Source organism: Sus scrofa, chromosome 6, assembly GCF_054392235.1.
Source record: "Sus scrofa isolate SSC_HxYL_T2T_F1_AM1 chromosome 6, Sscrofa_HxYL_maternal_Yorkshire_Landrace_v2.0, whole genome shotgun sequence".
Classification (NCBI taxonomy): domain Eukaryota; kingdom Metazoa; phylum Chordata; class Mammalia; order Artiodactyla; family Suidae; genus Sus; species Sus scrofa.
This window is the reverse complement of record NC_139388.1, coordinates 115152843-115171242: the sequence shown is the minus strand read 5'-3', so window position 1 is coordinate 115171242 and position 18400 is coordinate 115152843. Positions and strand designations below refer to the sequence as shown.

The following is an 18400-nucleotide window of genomic DNA, read 5'->3' as shown; positions in this document are numbered from 1 at the left end:
TGCATGGCAGGGGCACTGCCCAGCAAGGCTGCTGAAAAAGGGGGTACCGGTCTCTGTTGGGCCATGTATGTTTTAGGTGGACTATCACCAGACTGGATCCTGCACCTTGTCCTGTCCACCCGGGCCCAGACCTTGGGGTTCATTCCAGGGAGATGGATTTGCTCTGCCCAGGGAGGTTTGCCCTCAGCCATTAACATTATCATCTTGTGCCCTTTGTCTAAGGGGATGCCACCCTCCAATTTGTACATCCAGGAAGGAAATACATTCTACTGGCTCTGTGAATGCCTATTCCTAGGCCTTCACTGATACTCTCATAATTTTCCAACCCTTGTGACCGAATTTGCCTGATTTGGTGTTAAGAACTGAGTAAGTGGTACAGTTTTGACTAAGAACTTGACAGCCTTTCCCCTTGCCCAGTGTCAGTGGGGTCTCCTTGGGGGTCATTTGGAGTGCCAGCTTAGGAGCTCCTATCCCCGTCATTCTTCATCTATCTGGACCATCTGGATTCAAGGATAGTGGCTTGATCTGTCATTTCCACCTCCCTTTGGGCATGGCAAGGGCATTCTCTTTCCCAGTGTCCTTCTTCCTTCTTGTTTATACATGATGCACTGACTGGGTCCTAGTTTTGTTGGCTTTCTATCCTTTGGTGGGGCTAGGGGAGATTGCTCACCAGAAATGAGAATCTCTGGGTCGTTGGTCCAGATTCTCATGCTGACTGGTTGATGCTGGAGGGCAGCAGCCAGTAGATGGGCTTGCTTCTGGGCCTTTTTATCCTTCTCTGTATCTCGTTATTAAACAGCTGGTAGGCAGCCTTGACCAGGTGAGAGGTAGGAAGTTTATGCCTAATGTCAGGGGCACTTTGGGAAATGAAATATGACCTCAGAACTGCAGTCCCTTACGATGACTCAGGGTCAGTGTTAGGCATTCCGTCAGGTGCTCTGGGAATGCCGAAGGATTTTCTGTTGGCTCATGATTGATTTCATTTATCTAGTTCCAGTTGACAGTTTCTTTCCTGCTGCCTAGATTCCCTTTGAGAATCATATTTTTATAATGGGTCAGCTTCTGTCTTCTACCCCCTTCTCCATTGTCTCAGTGGTCCCAGTTGCATTCATTACCTGAGACCACTTGATACCTTGGTCTGAAAATAGCAGGATGTTCTGGATGTATTGTCCCTCATCCCTTCCTATGACTTTCTCAGCAACACAAACCTGGATAAGCCCTCCTTCTCCACTTAGAACATCAAAGGGAGTACTTCTCCTGACAGGTTGCTGGTAATTAGTAGCTCCATTGACAGGCCAAGTTTCCCCATCTTCCAGCCGATATTGGGGCCTTGCTATGTTACATAGGAAGATGAAATGTTTTGGGGTCAGGAAATGATACCTGAAAAACTTCCAGTTGTGCAGGATGCTCCCTATGGGCTGTCCTTCAGTAGAGTGGACGTTTGGTGCTCTGTACCTTAGGTGTTCTGTTTTGGATTTGTTTCCAGCTACGGGGAGGGTTCTTGGAATGATTTGTTGGCAGGCAAATACCACAAGGTTTGACTCAAATAAGATTTCCAATTTGGGAAAATTGGCACCATCACCAAACTTTTAATGGCTTCCTCAGGAGAACCAAATGGATGTGGGCTCTGATAGAGCTGGGAATTTCCCTTGAATTTATAAAGGCCTGTACTTCCTCAGTCAGGATGTCCCACAGGAGGGTAGATGGGACCACCTCTGGCCTGAGCAGCTTAGACAAGTTAGTTCTCAACTAACTTGGTCTGTTAAGGGGTGGCACAGCTGTTCAAGGAAGGGGCCTTCTCTTTTCACCTTTTGGCAAAAAAGGAGGCATTTTCAGACTTCTGCCAGGCAAGAGCTAAACGCATGAAGGATTCTTCAGAGTACTCACCAGATCTCTGGGGAAGCTGGTATTCTGTGCTGATTCCAAGAAGAGAGCCTGTGGAATCTTGGTTGATTAAGAGGTACCCTTGTTTCACCCCCCAAGCAGAGGAGGGAGAAGAGGTGGGGTGATGAGTGTTTCCTGTTCTTGCCTGCAGCTCATGTGCCTTCTTGATAATGGGGTTCCTGGGATTGCAAGAGGCTCACAGGACTTCCCAGCCCATCTCAGAGAAACTAGTGCTGACCAAAAGAGGTTAAGTCACTAGTCATTTCCCTAAATTTGGACCCTTTCATTCTTGGGGATCCTCTGGTGCCTTTTGTTGAACTTGGATTGAGTGTCCTCATTCTGTTTTGTCAGGCAGCCCTCATTACCTGGGCTTATCCCTTGGCTCACGAGGCTGGTCACTTTCCTTTACCAAACCCAAAGTGACAATGGAGAATGCTACTGCTGACCCCTGAAGGTTGGCAAGGAAGGCCAACTGTGCCACTGCTACTGGTGCCACTGCTACTGCCTTCTACAGGGGTCAAGAAGACGGCATTACCACTGAGACAGTGGGCAGGTCTGCGTGGCTCCCTCTCCTCCACAGATCCTGCCATCCCCGGGTGTCAGTACCTGGAGAAGGCCAGCTGGAGGCAGTGGGAAGATGTGCGTGTTTTGGTCTCTGATCCCCAACAATGCCACAATGTAATCCCCTCAAGCGGATGCATCCAGATTACACTGGGGACTACACTGTGTGTGTTCCACACTTGAGTATCCGGTTGTTGGTAGAATACTACATAGTGATGGTGATTAAAAATGAGGTAAAGGAGTTCCCGTCGTGGCGCAGTGGTTAACGAATCCGACTAGGAACCATGAGGTTGCGGGTTCGGTCCCTGCCCTTGCTCGGTGGGTTAACGATCTGGCGTTGCCGTGAGCTGTGGTGTAGGTTGCAGACCCGGCTCAGAACCTGCGTTGCTGTGGCTCTGGCGTAGGCTAATGGCTACAGCTCCGATTGGACCCCTAGCCTGGGAATCTCCATATGCCGCGGGAGCGGCCCAAGAAATAGCAAAAAGACAAAAAAAAAAAAAAAAAAAAAAATGAGGTAAGGAGTTCCCGTTGTGGCTCAGTGGGTTACAAACCAAATAGTATCCATGAGGATGTGAATTCAGTCCCTGGCCTCACTCAGTGGGTTAAGGATCTGGCATTGCTGTGAGCTGTGACTTGGATCCTGTATTGCTGTGGCTGCAGCTCTGATTAGACCCCTAGCCTGGGAACCTCCATATGCTGCAGGTGCAGCCCTAAAAAACAACAAAAGAGGCAATGTATTAGGCTGAATGAATATCCCCCAAAGATATCAAGTCCTTATCCTCATCATTGATAGTGGAAGTTGTAAATACTACCTAAAATGGAAAAAAGGTCTTGATAGATTTGATTACATTAAGGGTTTTGAGATGGAGAGTTTGTCCTTGATTATCCCAAGTGTAATCCTTATACATGTGTCCTTTTAAGGGAAAGGCAGAGGGGGATTTTGCACAGGAGAGGGAGAGGCTCTCTAACCATGGAGACAGGTATTAGAGTGCTGTGGCTACAAGCTAAGCAATGCTGGCATCCACCAGAAGCTGAAATTGGCAAGGAACAGATTCTCCTAGAACCTGGGAGGGAGTACAGACCTGCCAGCACCTAGATTTTGGTCCAATGATACTGATTTTGGCCTCCAGAAGTGTGAGAGAAAAAAATTTCTTTTGTTTTAAGCCTTTTTTTTTTTTTTTTTTTTTGTTTTAAGCCTTGGAGTTTGTGGTAATTTGTTACTGCAACCATAGGAAAGCATGGTTGTGCATGTAGTTTGCAATGAATTACTCCCAAAGTCTGTTTTGTGTTAAAAGTGATTGGAGTTCCCGTTGTGGCTTATTGGGTTAAGAACCCTACTAGTATCCATGAGGATGTTGGTTCGATCCCTGGCCTCACTCAGTGACTTAAACATCCAGTGTTGCTATAAGCTGCAGTGTAGTTTGCAGATGCAGCTTGGATCCTGCATTGCTGTGGCTGTAGTGTAGGCCAGCAGCCATAGCTCTGATTCGACCCCTAGCCTGGGAACTTCCATATGCTGCAGGTATGGCTGTAAAAAGAAAAAAAAAAATTAAAAAAATAGAAGTGTAAGAATCATACAGTTTACTTTGGAAGTGGAGAGACATTAAGGGATGAATAGGAGTAGTTTGGCTACTCTTATTGTATGTTCTTTCTTTGAAAGTAGAAATGAAAGAGATTAAATATTACAAATCCAAAATTATCTATGGAAGGGAACAAATAGCATTATATTAACTTATGTTAGAACCAAATTGTGCTTTGTTATTAAGATTAATTTTATAGCCAACTTTTTGTAGGTACTTGTAGACCACATTTAGCTATGTCTTGACAAATTGGAGAAGGGTGAGAATACACATAAAGAGAGTGGTTTTCAGAATATATTTTGGAGTTCTGTGCTCATTCCCTGAATCTTTGGTGACAAGGAAATTCTTTATTTGGTACCATGTTGGGGCCTGTGAATTCTTATGAAGTGGTCTTATGGAGTTATGTGGAGGAGCATGAATGCATTTGGTCCTGGGATATTTGTAGGTGGAAGTCATACACCTCAATGTGCCATTTTAAGTTTCACCAGAATTTTGTGTTATGATAGGAACTTGCAGGTACATTATTGGTGTACAAATGTAACATGTATGCTCCCCTCCTTTTAGATTTACTTGAATGTGTAATATTGGATCTAAAAATATTGTTTTAAAACAGTATAAATTGAATGCTTACAACCACATTTTCCAGTCCTGGCTTTTTTACATTCTAATGTGTTTTAATTATCTCAGCAGGTATTGAAAAAGTATTATGAACACGATGTTAAAAAATGTGATCAGTTCTGGCTCAGGTCCTAAGACAGTGGGTACCAACCAAATTCCAGACCACCAAGGTGGGAATTGTAAAGAGGTTGTCTGAGAACTGATGTGGTAACCTCAGCTGATCACCCATGTTGAACCTGTACGAGTTGTTCAAGAGACTAAGAAGAGAGTTGTAAATAAAAAAGGAAATTTAGGAAAACTTAGGAAATATTCTTCAGTTACAAGGGGGAGGAGAAGGCATCTCATGCCTAGGGAATGGTACTGCCTTAGGGCTGATGCTGGTTGCTTGGTTTGGCAGAAGAGGAGATACTGGTTACTGGGTAGGGGACAGGCTGCATACTCAGGATTTATGGAGAAACAAATGGCAATGGTTTCTCTAAAACCAGTGTTGGATTCAAAAGAGAGAGAACTGATATAGGATTGTCCAAGATCCTGCCCCAGGGGCCCAGCTGGAGGGGTGAGGAGACCTTAGCAGGAAGATTCTGGAGGAGTATAGACAGAAGGCAGTTGAGGGAGGAGGTATAAGCTCCCAACCTTAGATGATACCTTCTCAGGATGTGGGGGTTGCAGGTAAGAGGTCCTCTACTGCCCATGAACCCACTGAAGAGCCCAGAAGGGGAAGTGAGCCATACAAGTCTTTCAGAAAACAGTGCCACACCAAGTTGCTGCTCTTACCCCTGCTCCTCTCCCACTCCCATCCATCCCTGAGAGGTCTGAGGGTCCAGGTAGAGCTAAGTTGGGGATGGTGAGCAGGAAAAGAGTAATGCTGGTCCAGTAAGTAAATAAACCAATCATGCTCATCTTTGTCACTGTCAGTGTCCAGCCTGAATCAAGCCCAGCTGTAGAAGAGAAGAACACATAACTTTAAGCATGGTTGAAAAATTTATTGAACATTTTATTAATGAGCTGAGATTCTTTGGGAAACCAGAGTTACCAGGGGAATTTTCTTACCGAAAAGTAACCAGAAAAGCTCTTGAACCTGCCCTAATTTTCATCCAAAGAAGTAGGAGAAACTAGCTTCAGACAGGGCTGATTTGAAGGACAATGGCAGACAAATATAGTTGCTTGATGCCTATCAGTCCTATTTGTTCAAATGAACAGTTTCACTTAAAACATTAATTTATCAATCCATTAATAACCCCCTTTTACATCTAAAAAAAGTATTACAAAAGCAAGTAAAAATAATTGTGTTAAATTCTTAAACCTTGTGAGTTTAAGACTTTGTAAGTTTAATAAATGGTTGTATATGTTACTACAACACATGTAATCAAGGCAATTGGAGAACTTGTTTGGCTGCCCCCAAATATGCCACAAATGGCATTGATTATTTTGAATTAAAGACACCTAAGAAATAGCCAATGCAAGAAGGACACTCTGACCCTTCTCTCTGTCTCCCTGAAATTAGGAAATAAATCTCTCATGAGAAAAGTTTACTCCCTGCATCTGGAGGTAGAAGGACACCCTTTTTTTTTGTTGTTTGTTTTTAACCAGATACAGAGAGTTTGGGCTGAGAAGCCTAAATAAACAGACCTTATTACTGTAATTCACTACCCCAAGCCCAGACTTTGTTTAGATTCTTTACTAATTGAGCACTCAAAGCCAAAGTTTCTTTGTCCTGTTATTTCCTCACAAATTTATTGTTTCTTTAAATACAATTAATATTATATATTTAATAATAATATAACATTCTTTATTTTATACTAAAAAGTATAAAAGATGCCTGCTTTGGCCACTTCTTAAATCCCATTTCTGTGAGCGCTCTATGCACATGAATTAAAATTTGTTCCTTTTTCTCCTGTCATCTGTCTTGTGTCAGTTTTATTATCAGTCTAGTCACAAGAGCTCAACAGGAGTAGAAGGGGAAATTTCCCCCTCCCTGACACATGCTACTGAAAAGTCTCATTTTGGGTTATGGATTACATTTTCTTAGGATAAAACTTTCCAAACCAACAAGTATGTGAGTCTTTTTAAAGCTTCCACTGGGTCACTTTAGCCATATTTGAGTCATGTGAGGGTGAAAAACACACTTTCTTCTCTAAAAAAGTGCTCTGACCTTTTGGGGCTTATATAACTCAAAGAGCTGAAGCCATAAACTTCAAACTGAATGTGAGTAGCGTTCTCATTGAGCAAAGAAAATGAAGTCATATTAGAAGAGAGATGGTTCATATTTCTTTAGAAGGGAATATTACATATTTAAACCTGTGTCCAGACATGTAGATAATTTGCGATAATTCACATGACTTCTTAGAGATACTCAGGTAAGGCTAAAACAAAACACTATTCACATTAACTTTTAACTTTGTTTTCTGCTTAGGAGGTTTTTTTTGTTTGCTTGTTTGATTTGGTTTGTTTTTGTGTTTCAGGGCCGCATCTGTGGCATATAGACATTTCCCTGGCTAGGGGTCGAACTGGAGCTACAGTTGCCAGCCTACACCACAGCCACAGCAACACCGGATCTGAGATCTGGCTGTGACCTATGTTGCAGCTCATGGCAACACCACCTCCTTAACCCACTGAGCGAGGCCAGGGATTGAACCCTCATCCTCGTGGATATGCTAGTTGGGCTTGTTTGCTAAGTGAGCCACAACGCGAACTTCCCTGCTCAGTAGTTTTCAAATTCATAAAATTAATTGCAAGTATATATTAATGTTTAGATTGGAATATGAAATACTTTGGTTTGAAATTTTACTGAAATTAAAAAAAATAATTAGTAGTGCAGCCAAATTATTCATATTTTAAAATGAATTCCTCTTATTTTAGCCTTTGGAACTTTTTCTAAAGGGTTTAGGAGAGCAGTACATTCTCCTAGACATTAATCTAAAATCTAGGGACATTTGAAAAAGTCATTAAGTTTCTGACCAAACTACTAATATTGAGTATATTAAACATAATGCAGGAGGTATATATACTCGTCTTGGTTTTGCCACTGGATTTTGCAGACTACCTAGGGCCATTGCTTGACTTCTTTGTTCCAGCTATATTTCATGTGCACTGATATTTTTCTCTGCATCAGATGAAATAAAAGAGAGAGTGAATCTCATCCTTGAGAAGGAGGTATATGTACTATTGATTGGTGTAAAGGAGGTTGAAGAACTCTGACATGATCATAGAAAACCATTTGTTAAGGCAATCACCCAGTGAACTCAAGCCTAGAATCCAGGTTAGGGCGTTTTGTGCGGCAACTTTTATCAGTGGTGGCTATTACTACTTCTGATTCCATCAATTTCCTCTCCCTAAACTTCTAATACATTTATCATAGTGGGGAGTGGGGAGAAATCTTGCTCTTTTAAAAGGTACTGATCTTTGGGGGGGATAATTATTTCCTTTGGGAAAAAAAATATATTTTCTGTTTCTGAAATAAGTAAGCCTCTGCTTTTATTTTGCTTTATTTTTGAAAAATTTTTGGCTGCCCTGTGACATATGGAGTTCCTGGACTGGGGATCAGATCCGGGCCACAGTTGAGATCTAAGCCGCAGTTGTGGCAACACTGGATTCTTTAACCAGGAGATCAAACCTGTGTCCTGGTGCTGCAGAGACACTGAGGGTCCCACTGCACCACAGTGAGAACTCCAAGCCTCAGCTTTTAAAATATACTTCTTGTTAACCTATAAGAAAACTGTCTTCATTCTGAAGTCTCTTTCCAGAGATATCAGGCTGTGAATGTAATGATCCCTTTTTGTTTTTTAACTTACTGTTAGATATTTCCCTCTTGAAATAGTGATCTCTCATACATATTTTTTAGGATAAAACATGCTAGTAGGAGTCTTGACCCCTTAATGTGTTTCTCGTTTAAAATACTGGTCAAGGTTATTTAAGAGTGCATGTAGTAAAAAATTTAACCTTATAAATTTTTACTTAAAAATACTTTTATTTGCTCTTCATTTTGACACAGTTTCAGTAGTTTCAGATTTCCGGAGACCTTGCAAGCATAGTACAAAGAATTCTTATATATCCTTTAGTCTCCAGATTTTTATACTACACTGCATTTGCTTTATTTATACTGCCCCTATTCTGTGTGTATAATGTGTATATACACACATATATGCATTTATTAGGTTTTTCTGAGCTGTATTTTGAAGAGTAGGTTGTAGACATGATATACCCCTACTCTTAAATACTTGTATATTTCCTAAAGTAAGGACATTCTCTTATAGAATTAGCATTGATAAAATACCATTGCCTAATCTACTTTATTCAAATTGCTGATTTTCCCAATAATTTCCTTTAAGCAAAAGAAAACCCCAGACGATGCATTGCATTCAACTGTCAAGTCTCTTTTAGTCTCCTTCAATTTGAAATAGTTTCCAGTTTATCCTTGTCATGACCTTGACATTTTTGAAGAGTACAAATCAGTTATTTTGTAGAATGTCTCTCAGTTTGAGTTGCTTATATATTTTTAAAAGTATGAAATATTCACTGTGAAGGAGTTGGAGAATTCTTGTTGCTCTAGAAACCCATAGCTTCAAAGTTTATTGACTTATGTGAGCTCAATGTGAAACACTAATGGGATTTAATCTCTGAATTTACACATACTGTTCCTGAGCCATTTGCACATGTGTGTACATTCTTCAGACTCTATGTACTTTCTTCTTAAATAAAAATAGTAAATAGCCAAAGTCCAGATTTGAAAAATTTATAAATCATTTTTAAGGAAAAAACTTCTAAGCTTTGAATTTCAATAAGCATTACTATAGTTTTTTTTTTTTTTTTTTGAGCTATCTGTCTCACTTTATCTTAAGTAACAGAGAGGAGCGAAAAAGTTGCTAGTGAAAGTTTCAGGAGAGGTTTAGAAGATATCGAACTAGTTTACAGAAGAAATCCAAAAATCTGTGCCATTAACTGAAGGCTTTTTTGAGAGACAACTTAGCTCGTCGCTATCCAGGGATTCTTTGTCTCTTTATTCTAAGACTTCTCTTCTCCAGTTTTGTCTTTGTTTTGGTGACTATGAATTCAGACCTGTTAGATAAACATGGCTTTCCACATACAACATTGTAGGATTTTTAAACGAAGCCTGTTGTTGATGGAGTATAATCTTAGTGGTATGTTTTTGTGATACTATTTTTCACCAGATAAAGCATGACTATAGGAAATATAATTAATAGCTATAGTAGGATCCACAAAGATTTTGGAACTGAGATCTAAGAAATGTAGGATTTAAAAAAAAATTGTTTTCACCAATACTGTTTTTTTTTCTACTGTACAGCATGGTGACCCAGTTACACATACATGTATACATTTTTTTTCTCACATTATCATGCTCCATCATAAGTGACTAGACATAGTTCCCAGTGCTGCACAGCAAGATCCTATTGCTAATCCATTCCAAAGGCAATAGTTTGCATCTATTAACCCCAAGCTCCCAGTCCACCCTACTCCCTCCCCCTCCCCTTTGGCGACCACAAGTCTATTCTCCAAGTCCATGATTTTCTTTTCTGTGGAAAGGTTCATTTGTGCCATATATTAGATTCAAGATTTAAGTGATATATGGTGTTTGTCTTTCTCTTTCTGACTTACTTCACTCAGTATAAGAGTCTCTAGTTCCATCCATGTTGCTGCAAATGGCATTATTTTGTTCTTTTTTATGGCTGAGTAGTATTCCATTGTGTATATATACTACACCTTCCTAATCCAATTGTCTGGACATTTGGGTTGTTTCCATGTCTTGGCTATTGTGAATAGAGCTGCAATGAACATCTGGGTGCATATGTCTTTTTTGAGGAAAGTTTTGTCTGGATATATGCCCAAGAGTAGGATAACTGGGTCTTATGGTAGTTCTATGTATAGATTTCCAAGGTATCTGCATACTGGTCTCTGTAGTGATTGTATCAGCTTACATTCCCACCAACAGTGCAGGAGGGTTCCCTTTCTCCACACCCTCGCCAGCATTTGTTATTTGTGGACTTATTAATGATGGCCATTCTGACTGGTGTGAGGTGGTATCTCATGGTAGTTTTGATTTGCATTTCTTTAATAATCAGGGATGTTAAGCATTTTTTCATGTGCTTATTGGCCATCTCTACATCTTCCTTGGAAAAATGTCTGTTCAGATCTTTTGCCTATTTTTCCATTGGGTTGTTGGCTTTTCTGCTGTTCAGTTGTATAAGTTGTTTGTATAGTTTAAGAGATTCAGCCCTTGTCTGTTGCATCATTTGAAACTGTTTTCTCCCATTCTGTAAGTTGTCTTTTTGTTTTCTTTTTGGTTTCCTTTGCTGTGCAAAAGCTTGTCAGTTTGATTAGGTCCCATTGGTTTAGTTTTGCTCTTATTTCTGTTGCTTTGGGAGACTGACCTGAGAAAACATTTGGAAGGCTGATGTCAGAGAATGTTTTGCCTATGTTCTCTTCCAGGAGTTTTGATGGTGTCTTGTCTTATATTTAGGTCTTTCGGCCATTTTGAGTTTATTTTTGTGCATGGTGTGAGGGTGTGTTCTAGTTTCAGTGATTTGCATGTAGCTGTCGAGGTTTCCCAGCAATGCTTGCTGAATAGACTGTCTTTTTCCCATTTTATGTTCATGCCTCCTTTGTCAAAGATTAATTGACCATAGGTGTTGGGGTTTATTTCTGCATTCTCTCTTCTGTTCCATTGGTCTGTATGTCTGTTTTGGTACCAGTACCACAGTATCTTGATGACTGTGGCTTTGTAATATTGCTTGAGGTCTGGGAGAGTTATGCCTCCTGCTTGGTTTTTGTTCCTCAGGATTGCTTTGGCAATTCTGGGTCTTTTGTGGTTCCATATAAATGTTTGGATTGTTTGTTCTAGTTCTGTGAAAAATGTCCTGGGTAATTTGATAGGGATTGCATTGAATTTGTAGATGCTTTGGGTAGTATGGCCATTTTTACAATATTAATTTTTCCAACCCAGAAGCATGGAATATCTTTCTATGATGCCACCATCGCCCTAATTCCAAAACCAGATAAAGCTACCACCAAAAAAGAAAACTATAGGCCAATATCTTTGATGAATATAGAGTCAAAAATTCTCAACAAAATTTTAGCCAACCGAATCCTGCAACATATAAAAAAGATCATACAGCATGACCAGGTGGGATTCATCCCAGGCTCACAAGGATTGTTCAACATACACAGAGCAATCAACATCATACACCACATTAACCAAAGAAAAGTCAAAAACCACACAATCATCTCAATAGATGCAGAGAAAGCATTTGACAAGTCCAATATCCATTCATGATCAAAACTCTTACCAAAGTGGGTATAGAGGGAACATACCTTAACATAATAAAAGCCATTTAAGACAAAGCCACAGCAAATATACTCAGTGGAGAAAAGCTGAAAGCCTTTCCTCTGAAATCTGGAACAAGACTAGTATTTCCACTCTCACCACTGTTATTCAGCGTAGTACTGGGAGTCCTAGCCACAGCAGTCAGACAAACAAAAGAAATAAAAGGTATCCAAATAGGAAGAGAAGAGGTAAAACTGTGACTGTATGCAGATGACATAATACTATATATAGAAAACCCTAAGGACTCAACCCCAAAACTACTTGAATTTATCATCAAATTCAGCAAAGTAGCAGGATATAAGATTAACATTCAGAAATCAGTCGCATTTCTGTATACTAACAATGAAATATTAGAAAAGGAATACAAAAATACAATACCCTTTAAAATTGTACTCCAAAAAATCAAATACCTGAATTTTTTTTTTTTTAATCATCAAATGAAGTTTTGGAATCTCGAGACCCCCTCAGAAGTGCAATGAAAGCTTGAGGGATCAACATTCATTCGCCTTCAGTGCAATAAATTAAACTGAAGCATGACAACTATTTCAGGAATCATGTCTCTCCTTGAACAATAGATTTTTGTTGTAGAGATGAGGAGGCTGCTGGGGTAACACAAATGTTGTTATTGTTAAGAAAAAATGAGCATAAAGCTCTTTTCCCCTGAGGTTGAAATTTATCTCCCAGGATACAAAAAGTTGATTTTTTTTGTTCCTGTTTTTTTAATTTTTTTTTCAGAAAGGCAAAAAGGAATGACAAATACATTTTAGAAACATAAATCGCAAATTATATTCAAGCCCCTGATGGCTGTTGACTTTGATAGAATTGTCAACTGGACGTAAGGAGCATTTTTATGTTGGAACTTCTGCAGGTCTTGTGTCTCTATGGCCATCAATTCCCTCTCTCAAAAGATTTTCTCTATAACAGCAAACAGTTAGCATAAGAATTATTGAATAAATGTCTTGGAAAAACAATTGTAGCTGTCTTTGCCATTAAAAAAATGTGATTGGACTCTTAAAATGCTGTACTTCTGATTAAAAAAAACAATAACCTATTGTATACACCTTTCCTTTGGATTTATTCTTTACAAGTAAAGTGATTAATATTAGAATTCTTTTAATTGAGCTCAAACATTGCAGTGTTTCTCTCCAGAAAAATCAATGCAAAACAACAACAACAACAAAGCCAAAAACCAAGCAACAACAACCAAAAAACCCCCAGCACCCTTTGTTCTCCTATTAATTGCTACCTTCTCAAGGCACTTGAACTATTTTTTTCAGTGGTCTTTATACCTGGTTTTGAGCAACAGTAGTTCAGCTTGGCTCTTACTTTTTGCCTCCTAATATCATCCCAAATTTTCTTGCTCAATCAACCTTTTGTGCTCTCAACTTTCTTTTTAATCGTCTCACCTCTCTTGCTGATCTGTCAGGCCTAGGGATTCAGCTTTGTTGCACCAACGCACGCTTCAAAGATGTTTCAGAATTCGCACTTCAAAATTAAAATATACATTTTCTTTTCAGTGACTGAGCCATGAAACACAATCACATGGGATAAGGAAGTGGTAGAGTAGAACAGAAAAAAAAATCCCAAAAAACTATAACACAGAAGCAAGTACTTCCTGGGGAATTCACTTTCTCAAACATGTGTTTCCCAGAGCTCAGAAAACACTAATTTCTGTGTTGTTGGTATTGTTTCTTTGTTCTACTCTGCCACTTCCTTATCCCACATGATTCCATTTCACGCCTCAGTCACCAAGTAAGAAAATATATATTTTAGGTTCAATTTTAACTTTAAGCACATTTTTGAAGTGAGACCCCAGTACTAAGAATGTTAGCACTTGGGGTATTAATTGGAAACTGGATGATAGGACCTGAAAGACTCCTCAAAATCCAAAACACATAGGTGAGTATGGCGTCTGGAGACGGAAATGATTGCTCCCTCCTCAAGCCATAGATCATTTCACTAGAGTCCTGTAGGAACCAAAGGGATCTCAGCCCCTGAGTTGCCTGATGTTGAATGGGGGAAGGTTCTGTATTTCAGAACTTTGCACAGTTATAAGGCTAAAGCGATAGATGGGCATTTTGTAACCATTAAGAGATTACAACAGACATTATCATGCTGTAGGTTATTGCATGGGCTCTATGGGACTCTCTTCTAAATGTTAGACTGAGGCTAAGGGACTCTGGGTGGTATTTGCATTCTTCTTCCTTGAATGGCAAACAGAAACTTGTCTTTGGGACTTTCCTCTCGAAAATAAATTTTCATCTAGTTATTTGTTTCTAGTTTTCTATTTATACAAAACTATCTTCTCCTCTGGAAGCAATTGTCTTTGAGGACAGGGGCTGTTTCTCACTCATGCCCCCCACTCCCACCCCTGCACTGCTCTGGCACCAGCTCAGGTTTGAGCACAAAACAAACATAAAATCAAAGTTGACTCTGTGGATGAATGAATGGATGACTGTCTTTGATAAGACAGCACATTCATTGGAGGAAGATCTTACCCCTGACGTTTCTTTTTTGCCTTAGAAAAGATGCACTGCACACAGAGAACACAATGGACAGTGACTGACGAAAACAGAGGATACACCTGAGTCAGTGAGCAAAGCATCATTTTATGAGGTTGGCAAGTAGTTTTAGTTGCGGCTGTCACTACCAATCAGGTAGCTACTCAGGCAGATCCTGGCTAGGAGGGAAGAGCCAAAGCATGCAGTGATGAAAGAATCAGAAAGATGTGGTGGAGGATTTCCTGTCAGATGACAGAAATAAGGGAGCTGAAGATGATGCCAAAATTATGAGCAGTTTTGTGGGAGGGTAGTAAGGCTATACCTGGAGACTGTGGAAGATCACAGGAAGAAAATTTGGGGGGAAAAGTAAAATCATGTGTGGGTGGTTGTGCAGAGGTTGTCAGAAGTCCAGTTTCCTTAAGCTTTCCTAGGTGTGGCCCTTGTTTGTGTGGTCCCACATGGCTGCCAGTGTTCTGCCTGTCATGGTGGAGTCAGACATGAGAGAGGAGTAAGGACCAGAAGGGGTATAACAAAGACCATGGGTGAAGGCTAGATTTAAAAGTTTTCTTGAATTAACTCTACTACAACTGAATATATGAACTCTAAATTGTGGAAGCAGAATAGGGGGCTGGGAGATGCCCAAGGCTTTATAGTCAATGCCCTGGCTCAACCACGTACTGTTATCTTGGACATACCATATAATTTCATTGAATCCCTGTCTCTAAATTGGTAAAATAATTTTTTGGACAAAATTACCTCTAAATTTCTATCAGCTAAAATAGTTTAAGATTTAAAAAGTTATGGTAAACAGTCCCCTTGTGGCTCAGCCGTACCGAACCTGACTAGTATCCATGAGGATGCAGGTTCAATCCCTGGCCTCACTCAGTGGATTAAGGATCCAGCATTTCCCTGGGCTGTGGTGTAGGTTGCAGACTTGGCTTAGATCCTGTGTTGCTGTGGCTGTGGTGGAGGCTGGCAGCTGCAGTTCCAATTTGACTCCTAGTCTGGGAACTTCCATATGCCACAGGTTCGGCCCTAAAAAGACCAAAAAAAAAAAAAAAAAAAAAAGTTATGGTAGTTAAGAGTGAGTGAATGATTGGACACATCAAAGGAATCTATGTAGTTATTTCTTGGACAGTCATTCTTGTTTGAGATTTATAATGGAGCCTCATGATTAGGCTGGATTACAAACACCTTTTCTCAGAGATGATTTGCCCAAATAAAGTCTAAAGTGGTGCCTACTCAACAATTATGTTTCCCTTGTCAACAGGATCCCAATTTTATTTGAATATTGGTCAGAAATCCTGTGTGATATGTCAAAGATGATATCAAAAATGGCTGGCATGAATTCTCCCCTCCCTGTGCATGAATGCCTCTCCCCCATTGAGAATTGAAGTCTCTAGAATCTGGGCTGGCCTGGCTTGTCCCATAGAATATGGCAGAAAAATATGATGTAATAGAATGCAGCCAGTTCCAGACTTAGCATTAAAAAGGGCTGGCAGTTTCTGCTTCCTGTCTTTTATGGCTGCCATGGAAGAAGTTTAGGCTATTCTGCTAGAGAGAGGTCATGTGGAAGAGTCCTGAAGGACCAGATGTATGAGCAAGGAAGTGGTCTTGGAGAACATCCAGCCTAGTTGTGCCTTCAGAAGACTCCAGCCCCAATCATTATCTGACTGCAGCTACCTGAGAGCCCACAGAAATGTCCATCTCATTCCAGTCAACTCATAAAACCATGAGAGATGAATTATTTTAAGCCAGTAAGTTTTTGGATGGTTTATCCTGTAATAATTTAGATAACTCTTAGAACAAACGTGCTCAGAAAATGGCCCTTCTCAGTCCCAGGAGGTGAATCGTGATTGGTTTAAGCCAATTTTGGTAATTCATTTCTTTTGCCACAGTATTTTAGGGGGATACATTTGACTAGTTCTGGTCAATGAAATGCTGGATGGCATTTCCTTCCAGATAAAAGAGATTTATGGGAGGAAATGTATGCATTTTTCAGTTTGACATTAATCACGTATGCATTTGACTTCTGGAACTATATTGTGACCATGAGGAGCGAGCTCTAAAGACCAAGCTGGTAGACTGGGGAGGACAGAGCAAAAAAGAGATGAGGTTGTGTCCTTGAAATCAATTCCCAATCCTTCCAAACCCTAGAATCTTGTTACATGATATCATAGACCCCTTTGGTTTAAATCAGTTTGAGTTGGGTTTTCTATTACTTATATCAGAAATCATCCTAATTGATCCAGTGGGAAAAGGAATCTCTATATGACTCCCTTCCACTAACAGGGAAAGAAAGACTTGAAATTACAAACTTTCTTCTTCTTTTATGCAACTGTGGGTCCCTGAGTAGATGGTCTTTTTAGAGTCTTGGATTTGCAAAGCTAGCAACTGGGGTGTGGGTGAGACCTAAGTTGCTTTGCATAATGAAATGAAAGGAATTCTGTTTTGAGAGAAGGTGGCCAGGGTATAGAGAATCGGCGGGGAGGGGTGGGGAAGAAGGAGAGTCTTGAGCCTGGATATGAGCACATAGGTGTTTGTTTCTGTGTGTAAATGGGGGCATGAGAAATAGAAGGGGGAGCTGGATTTCAGGAAGAAAGTCAGGTAGCATGAAGCCTTTCACTGAGGTGAGGATGAGGTAGGCCCTAATCATGGGCTCCAGGTTCAGTCTTGAGGGGAGCAGAGGAGATGCAGTGCAAATGAAGTGGAGAGTTAGAGAAAGTCAGAGCCAAAGGCAGCTTGAGGGAAAGTGAAACTTAAGAATTCATAGGGATCTTGGGCATGGGGAGTAGGAAATGGACAGTTCAGTTTTTAAAAAATCTTTACTTCTGGAGGTACAAAATGACCCCTTCTGACATATTGATTGTAGACTAGCTTCTTAGAGAACAGTTATGGGCCCTAAAAACATATTTTTTTCCCAAGTTTCAAGTATTCAAATTCAGCATAAAGTTTTCTTTAGGTCCTTGTTGCTGTAGTTCTTTGGCCATATCAGGACTTATTACTAAGATATGCCAGGGTAGCCTCTAATGATAGCAAACGATCTGAGTCACTGGAAGCAGGGTGATTCAGTGGACAGAGAGCTGAGCTTTGCCACGAGGACTGATTAGTTCTCAGTGACTTCTTGAGTGACCTGAGCTAGGTGCTCAGTGATTCTGAGCCTCAATCTCCTTATCTGTAAAATAAATAGATAACCTAGATCTTTTTTTTTTTTTTTTCTTTTTTCTTTTCCGGCTGTGCCCATGGCATGCAGAAGTTCCCAGACTAGGGACTAAACCCCCGCCAAAACAGTTACCCAAGCCACAACAGTGACAATGCCAGATCCATAACCTGCTATGCCACCAGGGAACTCTAAGATGTTTCTTTAAAATCGTCATTTAGAGAAGTTCCTGGAGCTCCCATTGTGACTCATCCATAATGAACCTGACTAGTATCCATGAGGACTTGGGTTCGATCCCTGGCCTTGCTCAGTGAGTTAAGGACCCAGCATTGCCATGAGCTGTGGTGTAGGTCACAGATGTGTCTTAGATCCTGTATTGCTGTGGCTGTGGTGTAGAATGGCAGATGCAGCTCTGCTTCAACCCCTAGCCTGGGAACTTCCACATGCTGCACGTGTGGGAAAAAAAAAAAAAAAAAAAAGGAGTTCCTATTGTGGTCTAGTGGGTTAAGAATCAGACTCCAGTGGCTTAGGTTTCTGCAGAGGTGGGGTTTGATCCTTGGCCCAGTGCAGTGGGTTGGAAGATCAAGTGTTGCCATAGCTGTGGCTTGGATTCAATTCCTGGCCCAGGAACTTTCATATACCATATATATATATATATATATATATATATATATATATATATATAGATCAGTTAAGAATGATCAAGGTCAGCCATCATTGTTTTTACAAAAACATTCAAGTGACATACTGGCAGACT

The 18400-nt window shown here is 40.4% G+C and overlaps 1 protein-coding gene across 5 annotated transcripts in view; it reads left to right on the top strand.

Annotated features, from left to right (window-relative positions):
• Positions 1-18400, top strand: part of ZNF521 (zinc finger protein 521) — an 847543-nt gene that overhangs the window by 757 nt on the left and 828386 nt on the right. The gene's annotated exons all lie outside the window — the stretch shown is intronic.